We start from the raw sequence: 25,490 nt of genomic DNA, 5'->3' as shown, positions 1-25,490 counted from the left end.
TTCTGTGAGATCAATAAAATTTATACAGCTATTGTATTCAAATATTGTATGCATTTAGTATTCTCTTCATGTATGTGTAATTATTGGATAGTTAGAGAATCACTAGAACAGATCCCTGTGTGTTGTTTACCTTATTTGGCATTTCAGTATGCAGCAGGCTTCAGCACCATCATTTTTAGCACCCAAGGAGCCCCTGCAAACATGCATCCCAGCCTCTACCAAAATCAGAAAAACCTTACAACCCAACAGGTACAAGGTTTTTCCCAGCTAGCTGACTGTCTCACCTCAGTCTCAAATGGAAGCCATTAAAATGTGAATAGCAAGGTGCAGATAAAAAAAAAGTGGACTGGAAACCCTAAAAGCCAGACTCATATGCAGTACAATGAATCAAAAACAGAAAAATCACCATTCCTCATAAAACAAAGTCAAGAAATATAAATCAATTGTAACAGTGAGGAAACCATACTAATAAAAAGCATATTTCAAAAGAAATGTCAAACAGAACACCTAATAGGAAGAATAAGGATATAAAAACTTTATTAAAGTTTCAACATTTCTCCAAAATCTATCAAATATTTCAAAACAGCAGACACATCAAACACCCAATAATTAAAACTAATATGGATAATAAAAATCCCCTCCCTTCTCCATACCTGGAAATGTTTAATTTCCAGTCACCCTGAGACTGTAGACTTGAATTAGTTCATTCATATACATACTCATGCACCCTTCTACCCTCTCTTCTTCTCCCTTTTCCCTTCCCTCTCACTCACCTTCAGTCATTCACCTCCTTCCCTCTCAGTCACTCAACCCCTCACCCTCCTTCCCTTCCCTCTGTTACTCATCCTCCCACTCAATCCCTTACTTTCCCTGTCATTCACCCCCCGCACCTCCACTCACCCTTTTCCCTTGCTTCATTAACTTTCCCTCTCAATAACTCATCCCTCATTCCCAATCACCTCTCAGTCACTCACTCCAATTCACACCCTTCATTTCCCTCCCCTACCATTCCTCCTCTTCCCTCTCAGTCACTCACTCTTATTCTCATTCACTCCCCTACCACACAGTTCCCTTCTCTCTCAGTTACTCATCCCCTCACTCCTACTAGGGATGTGAATCGTTTTTGAACGATTAAAATTATCGTCAGATAATTTTAAAATTGTCCAAAATCGTTAGAGTGCACGATACAATACAAATGCCCCCGATTTATCATCAGGGGCATTTGTATTGTATCATTAAATAGGGCGCGGGAAAACCGGCACACCAAAAAAACCCTAAAACCCACCCCGAACCTTTAAAACAAATCCCCCACCCTCCCGAACCCCCCCAAAACGTTTTAAATTACCTGGGGTCCAGTGGGGGGGTCCCGACGCGATCTCCAGCTCTCTGGCCACGGCTGCGTTGAGAGAAATGGCACCGGTGGCCCTTGCCAAAAGTCCAGCAGGGGTCCGGGAGCGACCTCCTGCATGCGGGCCATATTGCCAATCTTCAAAATGGCGCCGGCGCTACCTTTGCCCTCACTATGTCATACGGGCGACCGTCGCCCGTATGACTTTTGGCAAGTCTTGTGGGGTCAGGAGGCCCCCCCCAAGCTGGCCAAAAGTCCCTGGGGGTCCAGCGGGGGTCCGGGGGCGATCTCCTGGATGCGTGATGTCGGGAACCAGGGACCAAAATGGTGCCGGCGCTACCTTTGCCCTGTCACATGATAAGGGCAAAGGGCCACCGGCGCCATTTCTCTCAACGCAGTCGTGGCCAGAGAGAGGGAGATCGCGTCGGGACCCCCCCACTGGACCCCAGGTAATTTAAAACATTTTGGGGGGGGTTTGGGAGGGTGGGGGATTTGTTTTAAAGGTTCGGGGTGGGTTTTAGGGTTTTTTGGTGTGCCGGTTTTCCCGCCCTCCCCCGATTTACGATTTTTAACGATTTTTAAAAAAAAAAACACACGACGATAAGATTTCCCTACCCCCCCAGCCAAAATTGATCGTTAAGACGATCGATCACACGATTCACACCCCTAACTCCTACCCACCCTCTATTGTTTCTCATTCTCACCGCTTCCCACTCAGTTACTAGCCCCTCTCTTCTACTCACTCATTCATTCCCTTCCCTGACACCCACCACCTCCCTTCTCAGTCACTCACCCTCTCCTTTCCACTCATTCATGTCCCTTCCATTTCACTCACTCACTCACCATCCTCACCATCCTTACTTCCCTCTCTTTCCCATCACACACCTCTATCTCTGTCCCTTTCCTTACTCCCCTATTACTCACAGCAGTGTGGGGCCTCTTCTCGCTGGTTGGAGATGGGAACCCACAGAACAAATGCAGGAGCAGGAAACTGCACTTCATGCATTCAGTAACAACAACACGGGAAATGCAGTGAAGTTCAATGAGTCCCCAAACAAAATGAAGTTAGTTTTAGAATATACTTTTTATTGGCGGCAACTCCATTGCTTAAAGAGGCACAGTTTTAGGCAGGGTCCCTAAACTAAATTGGCAGCAATGGAGTTGCCGCCAATAAAAAGTATATTCTAAAACTAACTTCATTTTGTTTTGGGACTCATTGAACTTCACTGCATGTCCCATGTTGTTGTTGTTTTGGGAGATGGGAACCCAGCCAATGCCTATGCACTGGGTATCTCCTTTCTTTTTCCCCCATATAAGTGTTGTGATAGGCTGTTAAAGTAAATGCAAGAGCCAATCACAGTACCTATATCAGGGAAAGGCTGGCTGGCAGGTGAGCATCTATGCCACGTGACATCTTGAATAAAGATGTGATTGGCTTCTTGTAAGACTTACAGCACTTCATTCAAAGGCATGAGCTTTTGCTGATGACGTCGGCACTCGGCAAACATCATGGGCCATACCTAATGTTAATTTTAAAACATTTACCAGGCCAGATAAATGTAAATGATGGGCCTGATTTGGCCCACAGACCATAGTTTGCCATCCCTGCCCTATTATCACACAATGTTGACACCTAAAGACAAAAATCAGGGTATATGCATATCAGGCCCCAGAAAGAACCACTATCTGTTGGTCCTGGTCAGTAACTATCTCAGGCATGGCTAGGGTTTCTAAAATGGAAGAGGGTCGGGGTAATCCTTGATAACTGCAAGTAAAAGCTCATCATACTATAGCCCAGTAGAGGCTAATTCTTATTGAGCTGGAAGTAAAAAGAATAGGAGGAAATCTACTCCTCACCCTCTTCCCTTCCCCTCTGTTACTCATCCTCCCACTCAATCCCTTACTTTCCCTGTCACTCTTCCTCGGAGGGCCTTCTTGCCTTGGACTGCTGCCTATCCCCATTCCCCGGGGGCTTCTGCTGGAACATTCGTTACTGTGAGTACCTTAACTCTATGGACCACTACTATGCCATATATAGTGTGGAATCATCTCCGGTGTACCCCACGCTGCGGTACCATCTCTAGTAGGAAACCTCTTCGGTGTACCTGGCACTGTGGACTTCTACCAGGCCCAATAAAATTTTTTTTTTTTTTTGCACCTTGCAACTTCACAGGACTATGCATCCAAACACGGAAATGTCAACAGGAAAAAATTTGTATTTCATTTTTTTCTGTTTTTTTTTTCCTTTGTTTTTCATTTTCTTTGATGTTTATTTCATTTCTTTTCATTTAATTTAATGAAAAGGATAATTAAAAAAACAAAAGAAACAAAGTTGTCAGGTTTCCTCCTTCTCCCCACCACAAACCCTTCCCTTGTGCTGCTGAAATACAAAAGTTAAAACTTCTTGCCCAGCCCTTCCTGTCTCCTCCCATACTCTCTATTTACATGATCTTACCCCACCTGTGGGGCTGAGTAGGTCAAAATGGGTCAGAAGAGTTCCCTAGTTGGTTCTGCCCTTTTGGATTCTTTAGTCAAAATGATATCAGCTAGTCCTGAGGCCAACGTTATTCTGTGGTATGGCCATATTGTTTTGCATTATATTGTACGGCCGTACTGCAGAATGGTGCCAATCTCAGGATCAGCCAGTACTAATATGACAACAAGACCCAGTGGGGCAAGATCCTGGTAGTCAATCATGCATCTAGGAATGTTGGAAGGATAGGGGAGGATCTGGGAGGGGGGTCATGTTTGTATTCCAGGAGGGGGGGGGGGGCTGGAGGCAGAGGAGGCAACATTCTGAAACAAATCCCAATGAATTTTATTGGCTTTTTCTTTTCATTTCATTTTTAAATGACACAAAATAAAATGGTGTGTTTCATTGCATTTTTTGTATCATTTTAAAAAGAATGCACACCTCTGTCCAAATGTTCTATTAAATGCTTGAAAATAATTACTTACAGGAGTTAATGCTTCCTTCCTCTTCTATTAGTAGATTTGTTTTTTGATGAAAATATATTAAATTAAAATAATGAAATGTAAAGACTTGCTTGTTCCCCTGGTTCATAAGCTTCCCACTACATGGAAACTCTGATAGTAATTCATTTATATCTGCCCCATATGTCCAAAAAAATACAAATATGAGGGTATGTGACCAGTTCCCACAATGTACTACCTTGAACTGCTGCACTGAAAATAAAAGCACTCGCCAGGCCTTTTCATACACAGTTCAGAGATGGCACAGAAAGCCCAGAGCTACACAAGAGAGGGGGAAACACAGAAAAAAAAAAAATCTTCCCTAACTGTTTTATAGACTTGCAGAGAGGAAGCTGAAAAACAAATTCTGCATGTGTCTCGAGGGCTCTATTTTGCTCTGCTTGAATACAGAGATCATGCTCAGCATGAAGGGCTATTCTTTACCCTCACTTCAGACCGAAACAAAAGCTACTCCAGAAGATATAGTCCCTGCTGCCTAGTTCCTTTCCCTGCTCCTGTTCAAGTGGGGCCTCAGTTCTTTTTTTTTCACACATCTTTCTCCTTTATTATCTTTTTTTCTTCCGTTCCCTTTGCTTTTCCTTTCTGCCTCATTGAATCCATTAAGGCTCTGTAAGGACTGCTGGTGAAAAAAAAAAAAAAAAAAAGCATAATCTGAGATGGACCACTGACAGATCCTTAACTACTGGCAAGGGAGCTTAATTCCTTCCGAGGGGAGGATTGTTGGCTAAAATGCAAAAGGTACAGAGCGGCTGCTTAGGAGCTTTATGTTTCAATTTAGCAAACACAAAAAGAGTGCTAACAGCCTTCTAAAAAAGAAAAAAAAAATCTGTGTATTAGAAATCATGGAAGGTTATACTTTTTTTTTTTTTTTTATGTTCCTACTGAAGATTTGGTAATTGCAAAACTGTACTTTTCTCCTTTAGACAAGGCAAGATTTCATGATAAAGCATTAAAGAGGGATTTATACAAAGGGATAAACAAGAGAAAACAATATAAAAAGGAAAAAGGATTACTTTGCTTGCAGTTTCTCTCTTCACTGTGCTGTTTATCGGTATTAGAAATATTTACAGAAAAAAATTATTCTGAAATGACCAGGATACTGTTTTCCGGGTATTTCATTATAAAAAAAAAGATCAAAGCAATTCTTATATGTTTTGCAATGCAATTCCTGGTTTGTATAGCAACACTTTTCTTTGTGCCAGAACTATCTGCCAGCTAGAGAAAATGCAGTCTTCCTGCCAGTGGGTGGTACTAAATAGACATTGTGACCTGGATCTGCCAAGAGAAATCAAGTCTGTGGCTCATAACCATAGCGGAGCTGATTCTGCCAAAGAGAATTGTATTACACGCAGAAATCATCTCGCCAGGGACACAAACAAGAGAAGTCCCTGCATCCTGCAAAAATCAGTGGGCTCAGCCACTGAAGAGAAGTCTCTGCTTCCTGCAGCCTGGGTAACGCTCAAGATGCTGGTCCAGTGGAGAGGAGGAACCTCTGCTTCCCATGCCATGCTGTGTCCTGCAGAGGCTGCAGGGAGAATTGACGGAGAACCAGATGGAAGGATGGGGATAGATTTTACAACAATAGCTGAACCTATTACTGGGGGTGGAAGGGAAATAGAACTGGGGGTGGAAGGGAAATAGAACCAAAAGGTTACTAAGAGCCAAGAGAAACAGATAAGTATGAAAAAAAAAAAAAGTGCGAAACTTGCTGGGCAGACTGGATGGGCCGTTTGGTCTTCTTCTGCCGTCATTTCTATGTTTCTATTGTAAGGACTAGGGTTTTCAAAACTTGTTTATTAGGGGAAGAAATTTGTTGAAAATAGATGTGTGTGTGTGTGTGTATTTTTCATATCCATGCAAAATTCAGACATGTTATATTGAAAAAATAATACTGAAAAAATCATGAGTAATTCTATAAATCAAATTTTTAAAAGTGTGAAAGGATTTGCTTTAGTATTTAATGCATGTTATTGGTCTTAAAGCATGTCACTTCCATTCAGTTCTAAAAAAAAAAAACCAACCCATAAAGAAAAAGAAATATGAAATGATTGATTCATTTCAAGAAATATGAATGATTGATTCATTAATTAGATTATTGGATAATTGTTATTGTGTTCATATCACACTGTGTTGGGTCTCCAGTAATTAAGTCTCTTTGCTCATTTTATCTTCCTCCAGTGTAAACCATGACATTGCTAACACCGCTTGTGTTATAGTTTTCACAAATATGAAACTGGTGAGAGGTCATTAATAAGCTGGATCCCTATTGGCATTCTCTCTTTTACTGAGCATCAACTATGAGTTTTCTCCAGGACTATTCACAACAGTATCCTGGAAACTGGACCTAATTCCTGGAGATTCTAGGACAATCCTGAAAGGTTGGCAACCGTTGTTGGAGAGATTAGTACAAGAAATGGGGAGGAAGGGTGGTTTGAAATAGAGCAAGAGAGAAAGCTGCAGGGAAAGATGAGAGAAGGGTGAGGGAAGGAGGAATGAGGGAGAAAATAGGAGAAAGGAGAAAGGAGAAAGAAAGAGAAGTTTGAGAATAGTAGGGATGGAGATATAGATAAAGAGTTAAAGGTGGCAGAGAGAGTGACTGTAGCGAGAAACAGCAAGTTGCAGGATGATGGAGAAAGGGATAATGGAGCGAGAAGGTTGGAAAAAGATAGAATAGAAATGAGAAGGTTACAAAGAAGGAAGACAAACTTGTAGGGGTAGGGGATGATGAAAGAAACAAAGAATGAAAAGTTTGTGAATGGGTAAAAGACGGAAAAAATCAGGTACAGAAAGGTTAGAAGAAGTTAAAATATTATGGGGTAGATTTTTAAACTTACGCGCTCGCATCCATATGGATGTGCTGATTTTATAACTTTCACGCATCAGTGTGCAGGATTTTATAATCTGCTCACGCATGTGCAGGCGGCACGCGCAAGGTGGGGACATGCAATTTTCGCGTGGTAACACATCCCGGCCTTCCCCAGTTCCCTCTCCGTCCGCTCCAATTAAGGAGCGGACTGAGAGGGAACTTCCCTACCCTCCTACCTAACCTCCCTTCCCCTCTTCTCCCCACCCCCTAAATCTAACCTACCTTACCTTTTTTTTTTTTTAAGTTGCTGCTCCTCCGGAGCAGAAGCAATTTGCGTGTGCCGGCCGACTGCTGGCGCGCACTTTCCCAGCACAGCGGAAAATGGCCACTGTACCGGCCACCTCCAGCTCCGCCCCTCCCTCTTTGAAGATGAGCGCGGCGTGCGCAAAGCCCAGCCATGTATGTGACTCCCGTTTTTTATGCGCGCAGGGGATTTAAAATTCGGCCATATATGTTTTGAATTTGTTGCACAATTATAACATGTTACACAACATTCTTCTCTAGCAATGACCACTTTATAAAAGTTCTGCCAGGGGAGACCCATGATGACAACTTGATTAGATGCAGTCAGGTGAGCTCCGTAATTCCTTTGTATCAATTTCCATCCTTTTGCCTCAAGGAGAAGAAACGTAAAGCCAAGATACAGGATTACCCTGCCGTAACTCCTGCCTCTGTTGACCTGTTAAATCTGTGTGTCTTACTGCCTGTGGAATCTTGATCTGAGGCTACTTTGAGAAGGGGATTGGGTATCTTAAACATCAGCATTTCCCTATCCCTGACGTCTGCGCTCCTTCACCTCTGCCAGAAGAATTCTGGTATGCAGAAGTCATAAGAACATAAGAACATAAGAAAATGCCATACTGGGTCAGACCAAGGGTCCAACAAGCCCAGCATCCTGTTTCCAACAGTGGCCAATCCAGGCCATAAGAACCTGGCAAGTACCCAAAAACTAAGTCTATTCCATGTTACCATTGCTAATGGCAGTGGCTATTCTCTAAGGGGGTCATTTTCAAAGGAGTTACGCATGTAAATGTGACATACTATCGTAGCAATTTTCAAAAGCTATTTACTCGAGTAAAGTGCACTTACTTGAGTAAATCCTATGGACAATTCAATGGCATATATTGTAGCAATTTTGAAAAGCCCACTTACTTGAGTAAAAGCTTTTTAAAATCTACCCCTAAGTGAACTTAATAGCAGGTAATGGACTTCTCCTCCAAGAACTTATCCAATCCTTTTTTAAACACAGCTATACTAACTGCACGAACCACATTCTCTGGTAACAAATTCCAGAGTTTAATTGTGCATTGAGTAAAAAAGAACTTTCTCCGATTAGTTTTAAATGTGCCACATGCTAACTTCATGGAGTGCCCCCTAGTCTTTCTATTATCCGAAAGAATAAATAACCGATTCACATCTACCCGTTCTAGACCTCTCATGATTTTAAACATCTCTATCATATCCCCCCTCAGCCGCCTCTTCTCCAAGCTGAAAAGCCCTAACCTCTTTAGTCTTTCCTCAAAGGGGAGCTGTTCCATTCCCCTTATCATTTTGGTAGCCCTTCTCTGTACCTTCTCCATCGTAATTATATCTTTTTTGAGATGCGGCGACCAGAATTGAACACAATATTCAAGGTACGGTCTCACCATGGAGCGATACAGAGGCATTATGACATTTTCTGTTTTATTCACCATTCCCTTTCTAATAATTCCCAACATTCTGTTTGCTTTTTGACTGCCGCAGCACACTGAGCCGACGATTTCAATGTGTTATCCACTATGACACCTAGATCTCTTTCTTGGGTTGTAGCACCTAATATGGAACCCAACATTGTGTAATTATAGCATGGGTTATTTTTCCCTATGTGCATCACCTTGCACTTATCCACATTAAATTTCATCTGCCATTTGGATGCCCAACTTTCCAGTCTCACAAGGTCTTCCTGCAATTTATTACAATCTGCCTTGATTTAACTACTCTGAACAATTTTGTGTCATCTGCAAATTTGATTATCTCACTCGTCATATTTCTTTCCAGATCATTTATAAATATATTGAAAAGTAAGGGTCCCAATACAGTCAAATGTTTCATGTACAAGTGGATGGTTAGATGGAAGGCAGCCTGTCCTCAATAGAACACCCAAAGTGGCCATTTGAAGACCCGAGTTCTCTGCCGGAGGTAGGTGTGATGATGATCCAACTGTGCCTAGAAAATGAAAAAGAGGAACAGGTGGCTGTGGAGGGAGTTAAGATTACTCTCAAAATTATAATCCCTGCCCAGCCTGAGAGTGGGGGAGGCTTGCTGTCCTCTGGTAGTTGTCTCTTATTGATCTTGTAACATCAATAGTTTAATTAATTGTTATCTTGTTAAATGTAAAATAGGGCAGATCTCGCCCTATTCAACCCGTTACCTGGAAACCGATGTGATATCTCGATCGAATGTTGGTATACAAAATAAATAAATAAATAAATAAATCAAGTTGTTGGCAAGTTGTGTGACTCAGCTAGCTATATGCTTTTTCATCTCGTCTTGTCCAAGAATAGGAGACCAATCTGGATCAACCCACCACTCAATTTTCTTCACAGTTTACCTCATTATAGGGCCTTGATACTGCTCTGGCTAAAGATAATTCATTTCTAATAGGTAGAATTGAGATATGTTGAAATTACTGAATTTTCCTAATGTAAAATTCTTGCCTTATGAAATGGTTAAGAAATATTATTTGAAGCAATTATCGCCTTTGAGTAAGGTATATTTTCTTCCAACATTTAAAAGTGATGTGGCAGGTAAAAAAAAGGCAAAATTGAGCCATTGGCATAAAGGGACAATTTGGATGTCTCTGCTATGCTTGAAGTCTCTCAAGATGATAATCCGGGTAGAGGAACTTTGATTGTAGAGTATGCTTTGGAAATGGACAGAGATCTGGTTTTGAAAATCTACTCTCATAATCACTCTTCATTGTTTCATGAACAAAGAATGAACATGTCCCCTGGTTTATCTAAGACAACTCAGAAGACCAGGAAGAAGTTGTTGTTATTAAAAGAGCTGGATATTAGGGCTTGGTGCTACATTTTATTTAAAATCCCCTTGCAAATGTATTCTGATGCATCAAGGAAATAATTTTATTTTCTTTCAGCCATTACAGCTGAAAACATTCTTAATTTTCCTTAAAGCACAAGGATAAGCTATTTCTTATTTTCCAGAGATACTTCTACTTGAGTTATGTCAACATGGATCCTATAAATTAATATAACACAGGCTACATATATGAGAGTGATGTTTTGCTATTTTTCCTTATTTAATTTTGGGTCTTCCACTTCTAGCGGAGTAGTATCTGTTATGAATCAGAAAGTGGACTCCTGTTCTGAGCTAGAGTCAACGCTACTGAAAAAGGAAGTCAACCCTCTTCGGTCTCTACCGTCGGGTGGCAAGGCCTGTTGAAGATGTTTAGGTGAAGGCTTCACCCTGGAAGCTCATGATCCCCCCGGGAGGAGCCCGTAGGGATACGGCCACTGGGACTTAGGAGACTCCCTGAAGAGTGAAGATGGTCTGGATGCAGGTGCCTCCTGCAGGTCGTGGGTTCCAGATGGCTGGCACCTCCAGCAGGTCGTGATCAGTCCAGGAGTATACGTCGAAGGATAGTCCCAATCCAGTCCAAGGGTCAAAGTCGAGAGAGAGGTCGAGAACCGGTCCAGGAGCAGATGGGAGAATGGTCCGAAGCCAATCCAGGAGCAAAGAAGGAGAATGGTCCAGAGCCAGTCCGAGTCAATAACAGAAGATCACCACTACCAGTCCGAGGGTCAGGAGCCAAAGAGTCAGTCCAACAAGGAGAAGAGCAGAAGTGGGACGGAGCGCGGATCCGGAACACAGACACAGGAACCAAGCACAGAGCCTCAATACCAAGGCAAGGTCTGAGTATCAGACCTTGCCTTAAATACAGGAACTGGAGGGAGGAGTCCCAGTGGGAGCCATGATAATTTCCTGTCATGGCTCCTTTAAATTCTCTCTTCAGCCACGCGCGTGGCTCCTAGGAGGCTGAGGGGGAGGAGCCAGGCTGGCCAAGAACCATGTGGCTGGTCTAGGCAGCGGCAGCGGCAGCAGCCGTGAAGAAGTTGAAAAAGAAGGCTACCTGCCACCGCAGGAGCCTCCAATGCTTCGGGGTGAGTTACTGACGCCATGGCAGCTGGCCTGACCCTGGTTGCGGCCCGCCGCAGATGGCAGCCATGACACCCGGCCGGCGGCCATGACACCCGGCCTCAGGTCGCCGCAGCTGGCGTTTCTAACAGTATCTCTCTCTTTTGGAGTTATTTTGTTCTTGATCAATTTCCTATTTATATTTATAAAATTTGTAATTCACTTCATCCACAGTTCTGGATGGTTTGATATTGCAATTTATATTGGAACAGTTGTTATTTATTTCCTTCAATTCATATTTTGTGTTTATTGTGAAATTTATATAAATAATTTTAGAAAATTAAAATTTTTGGCATAAAGTATCCCCTGTTGATCCCTCAACTTTTATATCTTTAAAATATCATACTGGTTGTCATGAACAGTGGAGATGGTTCATTGCTCCTGGTTTCCAACTACATAATGGGCCGGATTTTAAGAGGTACGCGCGGGTGTACATTTATGCGCACAACCTGGCATGCACAAATATACGCCCAATTTTATAACATGCGCGTGCATGTTATAAAATCCTGGGTCAGCACACGCAAGGGGGTGCACACTAGTGCACCTTGCGCATGCTGAACCCTAGGGGAGCCCCGATGGTTTTCCCCGTTCCCTCCGAGGCCGCTCCGAAATTGGAACGGCCTCGGAGGGAACTTTCCTTCCATCCGCCCCCACCTTCCCCCACCTTCCCCTACCTAACCCGCCCCGCAGCCCTACCTAAAACCCCCCTCACCTTTGTTTTACAAGTTGTGCCTGCATGATCCCCTGGTCTAGAGGCCCTACGGAGGTCTCTGGCCATGCCCCCGCCCCGGACTTCCCCCATCCCTTTTTTCAAGCCTCGGGACATACGCGCGTCCAGTTTAGAGGTTGGACATGAAGAAAAGGGTACATGGGGGTAACCTGCATGGAACAGCAGTTACTATCCTAAACAGAAGGCATGGGAACAATTACCCTTAACCAATTAGCCTGATGTTTGTGACACAACTGCAACATCACTCTCTGCTTCAATGGCAGGGTCAAAAAGGGGGAATTAGATTCAGATGACAGCTAGGCCCAGACTTTTATGGTCTGGGAAACTGATATGCAGACAGTAGAAATAAAGCACAGGACTGCTTCCATGGCCAAGTCCAAAATGCAAAGCACATTCAAGCAGCATTGTCTAATTATCGTGAAGGCTGCTCACCTGTAAAAACAATTTTGTAATGGTTTGATAGTTGCTTGGTTTAGTTTGGAAATATTGCTACCCTTAATATAAGGCTTGTGGGTAAACTGCATGGAGCCACAGTTACCAAAAGAAACTTGATGGGCAGCCTGGATGGACCATCTGGTCTTTTTCTGCTGTCCTTACTATGGTACTATGTCTTTAGTTAGTTAAAAATAGATGGGATTATGAACTGTATCCGGTGGATTTCCCCCTCTTCATTATTATTTTGTTCAACAATTTCCTCTTGATCCTTTTAGATTAAAGCTCATTTGGAAGTGACCTCTGTGATGACCCTTTGGGATCAGCATGAAAAGGCCCTAGTCTTGAACCCTGGGAGCTGGGATGGGAAAGGTAGTGGAGGGAGGAGTGTACCATTTCTGAACAGCTCCTCCACTGAGGTTGCTGGAATGGCCAACCCCCTGCTGCTTATAAAAGCAGGCTCCAGCAGTTCTAGGTGTGGCATTTTGGTTAAGAGTTAGAGAGAATAGGAGTGTTTTTCTTGAATTGTTCCCCAGCTTGGGTACTGGGTTACACAGTCTGGGCCAATACCCTAGTGTGAAGGGGGAGCAGTACCTGTCTGAGTGTTGTTTCTGTTTTTGATTGATTTTTGGATGTTTTTGCCTTTTTTGGATTTTCTCCTGTGAAAGCCCTGGTTGGAGGAATTTGAGGGTCTCTGCTAGATAGGTTAGAACAGGAGGTAGGGAAGATTCCAATTGGTGACCCGTTGCAGGAGGATTCCAGATTTTTGCTACCATTCAGGTAAATTTTAAAACTGTTGCTCTCACAAGAATAGACCCATACATGAGTATGTGGGCCGCGCATGAGCAATGTGAATTTTAAGAAGCGAGAAGTACGCATGTACATACCTGTGCACGTGTCAAGAATAAGGAGGCAGAAAAGGGGTGAGGCCAAGACTACTACTGACCCTAATGAGGTGCAAGTCTGGAGATTTTGGGCCAGAGGGATCCTGAACACTGGGGTGAGGAGAAAGAAAGAGAGAAGAGAGAAAGAGAAAGAAAGAAAGAAATATATATAGAGAGAGAATCTCTTTTAAAGAGACAGAAACTCTATATATCTCCCACTACATTCAACTCAGGGTGGGTTTTGGGGGCGGCAGTGTTATATAGGTCTGCCTAGGGCACAAGGGTCTGTAGATCCTTGTAACACTGCTCTCTCCCCCAAAACCCACCCTGAGTTGAAAGTGCCCCATCTTACAGTTGGAGATACATAAAGTGTCAGATTGTCTCTTTAAAGAGTCTCTCTCTCTCATGTGCATAAATGCTCCAACACATATGCGCGGTAAGGATACATTTTAAATAGTGCGTGCGCAATATAAAATTGAGCGTATTTTTGCTTGCGTGCCCAATATGTGCGTTTATGGGTACATGCGCGCTCCTTTTAAAATTTACTTGTTTGTGTGAAGATCTTTTCTAACCAGTAACCACAGGAAAAAAGTTTTGCCACCCTTCTTGCCTGAAGAGGTAACATCTGTATAGAGATGCTGTGTTCCCTATTACTGAACTTTTCCTAAGAAAAATCCTGTTCAGACAATTGACGAAGCAAACTGAGTAAGACCTAAATTTCTATTCTGAGGACATCCCTCACAGTCTTCAACCTGGGAGATAGACACTTAAGAGAGACTTGTCAATCAGTATTTTTGGAAAGGATTTTCCATGCCATCTATGGATACCCTGCCCGACTGGGAACCTTGTTTGTTTAAACCATAGAGGGATGAGAGTTCCCTGCTTAATACTGAGAGACACTTGTACAGATAAATTGGAGAACTATAAATGTTACCTATTTTAAGCCATGAACTGATGTGAATAGTGCCAATTTGCTATTTAAGAACTGTAATAGTAAAGATATAATATTAGACACTCAGTCTGAGCCTCCAGAGTCTTTTGTGGCACTCACATCCCTTGAAGTGAATAGAGACTGATTACCCCCCAGGGCAATAAGTCCCCCAAATAATCTTGGGCCCTAGAGGATTTAGTCCTCCCCCATTGAAAAAGGTATCCTGTCCTGAGGCCCCTGGACTGTGTTGGACTGGGAGAAAATTAAAGGAATTACCCCGGGACCCTCATGTGTCCCTGCCCTCCTGGCCCTAAACCAGAGAGAGCCTTGAGCCTAAAGATTTTCCCCATTTTGTATCCCTCATCCCACTACAATTTAGCCCATCCACCACAGCGACAGACCTTGGCCAAGAGTCACAGATCCAAAACTCCTTCCAGAACTTAATATTGATGTAACTTAAACCTGCTTGTTGGATGCTGCAATTGAATGATGACTGGGTTTCCCTCCTCAGCCCTAGCTGGCCTAAAGAGCAACAGTTGTATGTGAGGATCAAACCCTGATTTTCTATATGACAGTGCATAGTACTACTATTGAGCCATGATGCCAACCCACCTTAAACATAGTCCATACACACACTCATGGGGTCATGATGACAGTAGGACATGGAACTGGAAATAATAAATATGACAATTGTCTGTGTTAACATAAGTAGAAAGAAAGTGAGGTTTTATAAATACTGGGAATAAATCAAGGAATTTCTTTCTAATCCTGTTAAGTAACTAACATAGAAATAAGATTGGCCATTAGACAAGCCAGTAGATTAGTACAATAATATACATAATTTTATATCAAAAAGACATTCCTTTTTTTTTTTAATGTTTAACAAGTCAAAATTTCCACATCATTAAACATCAGTCCCAAGCCAGGACCATCCAGAAATATATTCAACCATAACCTTCAAATCTGAAAGCCTTCAGACCCATAGACCTAATCACCAGTTATAACTACAACTGATTCAGCTTCTTTGGCAACCAAAAAAGAACATAAAACAGTTTACTTACCCATCCAACTCCCTACTCTTTCCACCCTCTCTCTCTCCCCCCCCCCCCCCCCCCCCATTCTTGCCAGTCTGGTAAATTTTGTCTCAATCTTCAAACAGCTGACAAGTTTTACTAAAAGCAACCAGAATATCATAATAACTAGCTGTATATATATTCACCATTCTCGCCTACACAACTCAAGTGAGCTAGGGGGATGTATCATCTTCCAATGTGCACCTTGCAGCAATTAGAATTTGCTTAATTAGTCTATTGATATATATAAGGGCACCTCCTCATTTAAAGTGCTAAATGGGAAACATGTGGGATGCCATTCCACCTGAACATCTGTTATATATCCTGAATACGTTTCTAGATCTTTATCCAGAATGGAACAATCACGGAACAATCCCACCAACTGTGCTCTATCACACCCACCTCCCACACCTTTGCCAATATAAATTAGATACTTTCGTATACAATTAAGATATAAGGTTCCATCTATAATAAATTTGTTAGGAATTCTTAAACAAATGAGCAGAGATGGAGGCTTTAGCCAGTCTAGATTATATTTTCTTCCAATCCTCCTCCGCTAGGAAAGAATCCAAATTCTTTTCCCAGGCCATTTCATGTTTAAATACGAATTTTATATCCTCGAGATATAAGTCCTTTAGAAACCAGCAATTTACTGCAAAACTCCTTTGTATTGTAGATTTACCTATGTATTTTTCCAAGTAATGTCTCACCAGAAGGAATTAAAAAAAACCCAACATTATTAAGCTGTCCATATTTTTTCTTAAGAATTACAAACTAAACAGTCCAGTTTCCCCACAAATTTAGAAAATGTGTTCAGTGCCTTTTCTTCCCATTTCTTAAAAATCATCGATTTTCTTCCTGGAAGGAAGTCTCCATTTTGAGTTCAATTTTTTTTATTGAAAGAAAAAGCACAAACCAAGAACAAACAAACAAAAGCAAATACGCATGATAACAATCAGCCAAAGATTTAAAAAAATCATACAGTATGACATCATAACAATAATATAATCAATGAAAGCACTACAAAGCAAAAAAGTTACCAACAACTTTCCAAGCAGTATAGAGTTTAGCCTTACGGCTAAGTCTGCCATTAGCCATAATTTCAAATCTGTAAATCATACATATAGTATTCCACCAAGAAAAAAAAATTCAAGAGGCTATGATCCTTCTATTTACTTAAAACAGCTTGCAGGACTAGGGTAAAAATATCTAACAATGTACATGTGTTAGATGAAATAGACACTTTAAACACTTGGGATCTTAGAATAACAATCTGGAAAGAAACAAACGTTTAATGGAATAATTTTACAAATGAAGTCCCAGACTTGAGCCCAAAATAGGTAGATTTTAATGCAACCAAAAAACATGTGCTCTTAAGTCCCTCTTAACTATCATAATGCCAACATCACCCATAAGGTCATAACCCTGCCTTGTACAATTTCATAGATGGCTAGGTACTACAATGCGTTAAGAAATACAGAGATTGGGTGAGTCTAACTGATAAAGAAGTTTTCATTATGCTCATCCAATAGTTATTCCAATTAAATATGTCTGGATCCATAGAGAGTTCCTTCTCCCAGATCCTTTCCAGGCCTGCACATCTAGGGAAGGATAATGCATGCAGCTCCTTGTAAATAAAAGAGTAAAATTCAAATCAGAGGAACTGAAGCTCTGGAATGTCCATCAAGTATCTGTTAGGATTTGTGGGTTTTGTGAACCCTTGGCCCGAGGTAAGAGTTGTTACCACCTGTAGGGAGGAGCCCCACAGGTCCACACCGTCAGGAGGTGAGGTCAGGTGTAGCAGGAACTCAAGGAGAGGTTCTGCGGGAAGGTCCTGAGGAGCGGGGTGAGAAATTCAGTCCTGAGGGACCCCACAGTATACAGGTTGGGCTGGAGAGCAGTACCTGGGCAGAGACCTCCAAGAGAGAGCGGCGCTAGGCAGGCCAGAGGAACAGGGAGTGTGAGGCAGAAAGTGCAGAAGGTATACTGCTGAGACAGCCCCGAGGGGCGGAGCTGCATAGCGAGGAAGGCACTGATGCTATGACGTAGGGTAGGCTAACTTGTGGAGCAGGGAAGCCCCGAGTCGGGTCTCCAGGTAATGATGTAAGCAACCCCGAGGAGCGGGGCTGAACACTGTGAAACCTCTGGTAGAGGAATAGAGGCACCACCCCAAGAAGCGGGGAGGTGTGAGTATAGTCACTGATGCAAAGGAAGGCACTGCCCCGAGGAACAGGGAAGCACAGGCAGCCACCGGCGTGGAATGTAGGCACTGCCCCGAGGAGTGGGAAAGCACAGGCAGTCTCTGGTTTTGGACATAGGCACTACCCTGTAACGGGGAAGCACAGACAGTCACCGATGTGGAACGTAGGCACTTGCCCCGAGGAGCGGGGAAGTACAGACAGTCTCTGGTGTAGAATATAGGTACTGCCTCGAAGAGTGGGAAAGCATGGGCAGTCGCTGACGTAGAACAGGCACTGCCCCGAGGAGCAGGGATGCATGGAGATGAGTCTCCCAAGTGGTGAGACAGTTCTCAGGGGCAACCCCGAGGAGCGGGAAGGCCGGCGGGTAGGTCTCCTGGAAGGTGCAAGGCTAGCGCTAGGAGCAGGGGAAACCAGGAGACTAAAAAGAGCGCCAGCAGGCCCCCGAGGTGTGGGTACCTGAGCCAGGGTCCAGAGTCCGATAGGTCCGAGACAGCCACCACAGATCCGAGGAGACAGGAGCAAGCAGAGTAGTGATGGAACTCATTGCCAAGTCAGCAAGCAAGGGGCGAAGGCGGTGCTTAAGAACCCTGACCAAGTGATGTCATCAGTCGGGGATGCCCCTGAGGTTCCCACCGTAGCTGTAGCGTGCACGCCTAGGAAGGCCTGGAGTCGGCATGGGTGGTGGCGGCGTCCCAGCTGCCACGAGGAACCTTGCGGTACGCAGTGGTAGAGACTAGCCTCCATTGCGAGAAGGCCCGGAGAGGGGAGAAGAGTAACACAAGATGCAAGTAGACACGGTCGCAGCTGTCTGCGACTGACGGTCATAATAGTATCCCATCCAATTATCATTGTGATCTACAAACTGTTTCAATTGAAACCATTGGTACTGCTGAGAGGAAGGTAAATCATATTTCGGGGCCAAGATGTCAAACGAAAGCAGATGACCTGCTTAAGGAAGCCTCCATTATATCTAATAGGAGCATGGAGGGAGAATTTTCCTCAAAAGACCATTTTTCCCTCACAGTATCCCACAGCTGGACTGTATGTTTCATAAAAAGGTTCACTGGCTCTCTCACCTGTTTAAGAGCTGAGGGTAGTCTGCAAAGCTATATGCTGCTGCAAAAAAGCTCTATTGTCACCCACTGTTTAGGATTTATTGATCCTTGCCATTCTACGACTGCCTTTAATTAGGCAGCTTTATAGTATGCTTCAACTTTGGGAACACCCAAAATACCATCCCAATGCAACCAAAATAAAACAGTTGTAGAAATTTGGAGGCTTCTGCGCCCAAATGAATCACAAAAGTTCCCTCTATATCAAAATTAAGAAATATAAATATTACCTCTTTGTCCCTCCTGATATTACACACCTTAGCACTTATGCTCTTATGGAACAATATACCAATCCCACAAGTTCTATTTTTCAAACAGTTAGACACAACAAAACTGATTATAATCTCTATGAATCATCAATCTTTCATCATCACTCATCGGGTGTATCAAAATAATATTTGCTTTCATTCTTCTTGCTTCTTTAAACAATTTTGATGCTTCATGGGAATGTTCAAGCCACACATATTTAAAGAATATGTTTAGTAAGCATTAATTCCAAGAAAAATAATCCATAACATTTAAGCCTCCACAGCCCCAGACTAAATTCTTTCTTGCCACTGTCCCTGCCATCCCTCCTTCCACACCATAAACCCACCCTTTCCCCTACCTCCCACCCTACCTCTCCCACTCCTAGTCCCCATAGAAACTAATCATCAATATCTCTGCCAACACCCTCTTCATAGAGATAAGTCATTAATGAGGAACAGCAACCTGACCAAGATGGCAGAAGCCCATAATTACCAGCCATGCAGTGTTTAATTTTTTTAAAAGTCCAGAACCAGCAATGAATTATTTTTCTTGCAATCCATCCAATAAACTGATCACTGAAGATAAATCTTAGCCAGGCAGAAGTTCCCTCTCTTCATGTTGACTACACCCCCAGCCCCTTTGACCAGAGCTGACCCTTCAAGTAGAATTCATCTACTTGACAGAACTACATGCTTCCTCTTGGAGATGTCTCTTTGAGTGGAGGAGGCCGCCATTTTATCCTTACTTCTATTAGCCCCCAGCTGAGATTCAGAAGACAGGCCAGCTTTATTCATGGCTTCTTCAATCTCACCTACAGTGTGTGGGCCTTAAAAAATTGGAGTCACTAACATTGAAGACCAAGCCAAAAGGGGAAGAGACATCGATATTTCACATTCACATTCTTTATCTTAATTATGATCTCTTTCATCTCCCTCCTCCTCCTAAACATTGTGGGGGATAAATCATTATAAATTTCAAACTTATGGCATTTCCACACGAACTCCCAGATTTATCGCTTTCCCTACAATCATGTCTTAAAGGTAAATCCCACAAATAGATGACCACATCACATGGCAACATCTTGTGGGTATGCTCTCTTTCAAAATGAAGAGCCTCATATGGAACCTGTTCATCAAGTATCTGTTAGGATTCGTGGGTTTTATGAACCCTTGGCCTGAGGTAAGAGTTGTTACCACCTGTGGGGAGGAGTCCCACAGGTCCACACCGTCAGGAGGCGAGTACCTAACAAATGTTGATAGTAGTTTTATGACAGCCCTTGTCAATTTTAGGTAGACCTCTTACATGGATATTATTTTCTTTGACCTGTTTTCAAGGTCTTCAACTTTTGGATTTCTACCATTTGCACTGCTTGTTCCTCAATTCGCTGTTCGGCCTCATCAATCCTGCCACCAATCTCTAACATGTCCCCCTTCAGATCCAATATATCTCCTTTAATAAGGGCCTCATCTGCTTTTAGTTCTTTAAACCAAGCTCTGAGCTCAGATTGGCTAATTGCCATCTGGTCACAGCTTCTCTCTGACTCCTTATCAGCCTCATTCTCTGAACCAAATGAGGCCTAATCACATGTCACAGTATTCTTCCCACAGCAAAAAAGTTCTTTATCTCTGCTGTTTTTCTGCTTTGCCATGTTGCTGAATCAACGCAAGCAGAGATCCACTATGTTGTGGTGCTTCACTTCAATAAAAAAAAAAACAGCTGATTTTGGCTGGTTTGATTATTTTTTGGTCAGAGCTTCTCCCTGCCATGCTGGGCAGTGACATCACTTCCTCCTCACAAGTGAAGCCACTGCTTTTATTCAGTGAATTACAAAGGTTGTTGCTATCAGACCTATGCTTTCTGGTCTATGTGAAATAAATTGATGGTCCCAGCCCAGTTCACAGTAAATATCAGTGGCAAAAATCATAATTATCACACAGCACTAGTTGACACCCAACCAGACTGCCTCAGAATGAATGTCAAGGATACAGGTGGCATGGAAACAATTATACTTTCAGCCTTAGAAGCAGTTTCTTCAGATCAAATTTGAAGTACATCAGTAAATCATGTGGGCAGTAGTCCTCATTAATCTTTTACCTATTCTTGAACAATATCTGAACCACAGTTTCCCAACCTATTAATCTAGCAACTTCCCAACCTATTAATCTAGCAACTTTTACAAGCTTTAAGGTTCTGTGGGTTTTGTTTTTTTTCATTGATTATAATGGAAAATTACCCCTGTTAGGAAAGAGTTAACAATTGATTCCTCTGAGTTAGCTAGCCTGATCTCAAATTTAGCTTACTATGGATAAAATTCTTGATAAATGTGTACTGCTTCAGTTAGATGAGTTTTAACTGAAAATAGTGTACTTCATAATCAACAATTTGCCTTTTGGAAAGGACACAGTACTGAGCTTCTGTTGCTTTCTCTTCTTGATTGTTTATATTGTCAGCTAGTGAAAAATGGTAGTGGGATATTAATGCATTTAGATATTTTTGCTGCATTTGATACTGTGCGTCATGGCCTTTTATTACAGTGGTGGTGAAAAAATGGCACACACGGCAAAGTAATGTCCCAGGTCTTCAAGAGAGAAAGCAATAAGTTATAATGGGAAACAATCAGAATGGTACTCTATAAATTCAGGAGTACAGCAAGGATCCTCTGTATCTTTGGTCCTTTTTATTATTTATATATCTCTATTGGGCGAGGTTTTTCGGAGACTGGGACTTACATTGTGTATGCGGATGACATATAGTTTTTTTTGTTCCATGTGATTCTTGCAATGTATTCCATTCCTCTAAGCTTGAATTTGCCATTTCAAAAATTAAGGCATGGCTGGGGAATCATGGCCTGTGTTTAAACATTAAAAAAACAAAGTTGTTCTGGATAGGGAAGCGTGACCCAGAGCAACAAAATTTTATGCTAAAAGAAGAGCATACTGTGTTATCTGTTCACTTAGAAGGCAAAATTTTAGGAGTGATTTTAGATTATGTCTTAACTTTTAAACCTCGTATTAGGAAAGTAGTTAATGGGGCTTTTTATAACTCAAGCTGCTAAGACTGTTTGAAAATGTGCTTCAAATAAAATAATTATTTTGAACTGTATTAGTCTCTGGTTCTCGGTCATCTAGATTAAGGTTACCTGATAAATTATTTCGTGTTCTGGAATTGGTCCAAAATGCAGCAGCTCAAGTTTTAAGTAGAGTAGGATATCGTGACCATATAACACCAGTGTTAAAAGATTTTCATTGGCTTCCAATAAAGAAGAGAGCAGTTTTTAAAGTGATGGTCATTAAGCACAATCTGCTTTATGGGGAGCATTCTTGTGTGGCTGCTCCTGCACTAAAGTGATAAACTCCACAGCAAGCATACGATCTACAGGCTCACGTCACTAAGCTGTCCCTTCTAGCCAGGACTATAGACTACAGCAGAGCAGATTGAGATCTTTGTCTTTAGCAGTGCCTCTCATTTGGAATGGCCTTTCAAATGAGGCAGGAGGAAGATATAAAAACATTTTGGAAATTAGTAAAAGGTTTGTTTTTTAAGGATTGTTTTATGTAAATATTCATTATGTATTATATATAATGGGAGTCTAAATTTGTATTTGTTCGATTGTGCATGTTTTTTAATTTGTAACCCGCAATGGACAACATAATTGGATTTAGTGGGATGTAAGGATTTTTAATTAATAAATAAAAAAATAGATAAAATAAAAAAGTCATAGAAAAGTTTTAGTCAGTGTAAGATTTCATACACTATGCACAAGGAAAACATAAGTAACACTGCTCCTGCAGGGTTGCAAACAGATTGTGGAGATTAACTGGGTTCTTTGACCACATGGATGTAAATATATCTGGTGATTATTTTATGCAGATATGCTATAAACCAGATCTGTTTGTGGATCTCAATGTATCAGTCATCTGTAGCAGAAAGTCAGTTGTACATTTAAGACCAGCCTGTACCAATGTCAAGGGGACCTGCTGGTGTCAGTAACAAATGGAATGAAGCCTATGCACCTTACAGATATCAGCAGAACTCTAACATTCCAAAATAAAGGCAGTTATGTATGGTGCCCTGCTGTTTATAGTACTTAAGGGTCACATTTAGTAGTTTGGCAAATGGGGGTCATGTGAATAGATAGGTGAGAGGCAGGCAAAAAATATAATCCCTTCTTGACATAGGCAAAAGTGGGTTTGTCGGACATGATTATGGTCGCTTACCTTTTACTGATCTCACATCACAGGAAAGAAGATTATCTGAATTCTAAGGAAGAAACTATGGTGTGATATACAACATATTTATGTGAAATAGATAATAAAGGGCAAAAAATACAATTATTCACCCCCTCTCATTTAGTTACATTAATATGAAAATATTGGCAAAAAAAAAAAGTCCCCTTAGGGGATCTTTAACATGATGAGCTACAAAGATTATGTTAATGGTACTATAACCGTTTAGGAATTTTAATGGAAAATCTAAAGACAAGTAATGTTGATTAGGAAAGACGTATAAATATTTCATGAGGAGCTATTTCTACAAAGGTAAAATACTCTGCTTTACTTTCAAACTCATGAAATAATTTCACTCAGAAATCCCTATCTGATGTGCCTGTAACCCCCTTTTCATTTAATAAAGGGGCCATACAGTTCAAAGTCCTAGACCTCTAACCCTTTCTGCCATCTCACAACAACAGTAGCCACTGGGATGCTAGGGGGAGGAGTGGGAAGGAGTGGGGAGGAGATTATAACCTCCGGGACTCTTGGTACAGTGGGGAGATTTAAAACATGGACAGTCAGTCTCAATCACTCTTCAAATCTCAGTTCAAAAGGTACTCACAAAAGTAAGGATCTTACAAATTTGGGGTCACCAAGAAAGAACGCAGCCTGCAGTCCAGTAGTGGTGCTCATAAAAAATAGGTTTTCTTCAATTTAAGAAACTAAAATATAAAAGATCATCAGCATAAAAAGCAAAACAACAACTCCAATGACTGCAATTTCTCTGTCCATAGTGCACCTCTTCTTCTGATCTGAATCAATGTCCATTATGCCCTCCCTGTGAGGGGTGGGAATATCCCAATTTCTAAAACAGCAATCTCTCCCCTAGATTCATCTAAATGCTTTAAATATAGCAGAAATAATACCTGCAAACTTAGGGTTTGGGGGTGGTGTTACATATACAGTCAGAGGAATTAACTGAAAATTTGCCATTTTTTAAATGTTCCTTTGAATAAAAGCCACATGATAGATGTGGCACATACTGCCACCTTGATGCCCGATGTAGAGGATACTTAGTCATCAATCATAAAAGGGCAGAGAGGGGTATACAGCCCCAGCCTTGCTTCTGGTGTTTCATTTCGACTCCAGATCATTATGGGACTGTTAAACACCCTGAAGATCAGATACCCTCTCATAATCCCCTTGCATTAAATTTTTATATCTTGAATACAAATTTCCCCTTCTAGTCATTAATTCATGAGCATGGATTTGGAGAACTGTGTATATATGTGTATGTGTGTGTGTTGGAGGGTAAAGGAGGGTAGTGAGCAATAGCACATAGTAACTGGTCGCATCACTGCCACTTTAAACACTCACAGGCTGATGCTATATCGTGTGCTGATCCTAATGCACAGACTAACAAGCTCTCGGACATGCGTTTGGACATGCTAGGCTTAACATCCAATGCAGTAAGAGGATTACAGCGCTCAAAACATATGTTCAAACCAGTGTGTAGCCAATAGCGCTCATCACATGTAAATGCATGTAGATTAGGCTATTAGCTATTACCTTCAGATGCAAAAAAATCAATCACTGTGTGCTTGAAATGCCAGCTCCAGGGCTGGCGATAAGTCTTACATGCTCTGAGCCATCTAACCCCCCCCCCCCCCCCACACACACACACACACACACAAAGCCACAAAAAAGCCCAAAATACTGCTTTTCTGCAATTCTTCCTATTTAGTATTGTCCTGATACTAAATAGGAGAAACCAAAGGAAGCAGTATGAAAAATTTTTTTTGCCAGTGGTCAGGTTAGGGAAACGGACACCCATTAATTGATCATCTATTTTCCTAACTCATGGCTGTGAGCAGGTTAGGAAAATGGACGCTCATTAATTAAGCATGCGTTTTACTTTCGGCACATAGCCACTTCTCCTGGGCACCCGATGCCATGGACATGCCAGGGACGCACAATTTATACCTAGCATGTCCTTTTTAGCGCAACCCCTCATTAAAATAATGCATTATGTGCCCAGAAGAGGTGGCTGGACGCACGTTAGGAAAATGGGTGCTCTTTTTACGCGAGTCAATATTGCATTGGCCTGTCAGTTGCAGCACAGGAAACATTAAGTGTGAAGGTCAGGGCTTATGGTTTCGCCCCTGTTCTCTTACTCTGCTGTAAAAGTCATCATACTTAGTGACTTTGGAGACATGTTTAAGCAACTTTTAGGGGTCTATGTATTAAAGGGCTGATTTTAAAAAC

At 42.0% G+C, this 25,490-nt stretch overlaps 1 protein-coding gene across 1 annotated transcript in view; it reads right to left on the bottom strand.

The window, feature by feature from the left end:
- Positions 1-25,490, bottom strand: part of SLC6A11 (solute carrier family 6 member 11) — a 359,320-nt gene that overhangs the window by 237,228 nt on the left and 96,602 nt on the right.

This window comes from Rhinatrema bivittatum, chromosome 4 (assembly GCF_901001135.1).
Source record: "Rhinatrema bivittatum chromosome 4, aRhiBiv1.1, whole genome shotgun sequence".
In the NCBI taxonomy this organism is placed as follows: domain Eukaryota; kingdom Metazoa; phylum Chordata; class Amphibia; order Gymnophiona; family Rhinatrematidae; genus Rhinatrema; species Rhinatrema bivittatum.
Note: the sequence above shows the minus strand (reverse complement) of the source record. Positions and strands in the feature narration are given on the sequence as shown.